Source organism: Octopus bimaculoides, chromosome 1 (genome assembly GCF_001194135.2).
Source record: "Octopus bimaculoides isolate UCB-OBI-ISO-001 chromosome 1, ASM119413v2, whole genome shotgun sequence".
Classification (NCBI taxonomy): Eukaryota; Metazoa; Mollusca; class Cephalopoda; order Octopoda; family Octopodidae; genus Octopus; species Octopus bimaculoides.
The window spans coordinates 9,799,646-9,801,080 of NC_068981.1; positions in this window are offsets into that span (position 1 = coordinate 9,799,646).

Consider the following 1,435-nt stretch of genomic DNA (forward strand, 5'->3'; position numbering starts at 1 on the left):
ACACACACATGAAAGAATTTCTTTTGTAGCTGTTCTGCAGGTATCTTTTGACGTAATTAGCAGTTATATTTTGCGTCGTTGTAGATTTTTTCGGGTAAGTTGCTGATATTTAAAAGGAGAATGTTTGATTTGTATCAGGTTATTTACAATTTGTCTTCGTTGTTTACTGTTGCCATCTTGAAAAACACCGGCATTTCTAAACAGTATACACTCGTATCTTTCATCTGAAGCAAGAACAACAATACATGAAATAATCCTTAATTGTACCGAAAATAAAAGAAAAAGAACTATTTCTGATTATAAACAAACTGGTTGCAATACTGCCTAACAGAAATACACTTCCGCAGCTGCCAAACAAAGAAACGACAGCAAGAACTTAAGGTGATACTGGCAAGCTATTATCAAATACCTCACCGCCCCCCTCCCCCATAATGAGCTCCGTATTTACCAAATTTTTAGAATAATTAAAGAAAATTATTTAAATATTATTATAGATTAAAATTTTATTGACCATCGACTTTTTTAATACTTTTTAATTGCACTATAAAATTAATTCCACCGAAATCTAAATTAATGAATAATAAATTATCTAAATCTACAGAAAGATAAAAGTAAATAATCTGCTTCCAGAAGATTAAAATAATTGACCAGTGACTGTTTATTTTACAATAGCTATGGTAAACCTTATTGTAAAGCTAAAACCATGATAACGCCGGAGGACCTTCAGAATCGATAAATAGAACGTGAAAGTTTTTTTTTTTTTAATTTCCGATCGAATACCTCCGTTCGTTAATGCTTTCGTCATTGACTGCATTCGTTCTTTGTTGTCTGATAAAAGTAAACTCCTTAAGTTTTTAAATCATGCTTTCGAATTTCATGCTGATAATGAATAATATCAATGAAGATAATGCCACTGAATTTCCATTAAAAAGAAAGTGGCACTCGTGCTAGAATGATGTGCTCCCACTTAGATGAATGCCTGTATAGAAACTAGTTTGACGTATCTGTAACACCATTACAGAACTTTGAGACCTTACTACTAAGTCGTATCAGTCAGCAATATCTTGCAAAGGAAAATATCAGTAAGTATTCAAGAAAATAAATATTGGATAATGAAAATATTATGACTTCATTTCTAAGTCATTTTGTAAAATTTCAAGAATTGTGTTGTTTTGATTTTATAGAAAACACATACCTTATATATAGAAATATAAATATATATATATATATATATATATACATATATACGTGTGTTTGCTAAAAAAAATGAAAGCAGATTCAATTTCAGTTTCTTTTTTCAACTAACACACATATATATAAGGTAAGAACTTACTAAAGAAAAATTATTCATGTGAATCCCCTAAAGTGATGAAAGTGCGAAACAAATAGTTCATATCGAAATCCTGACTGCCTCCTTTTTCTTTATATATATATA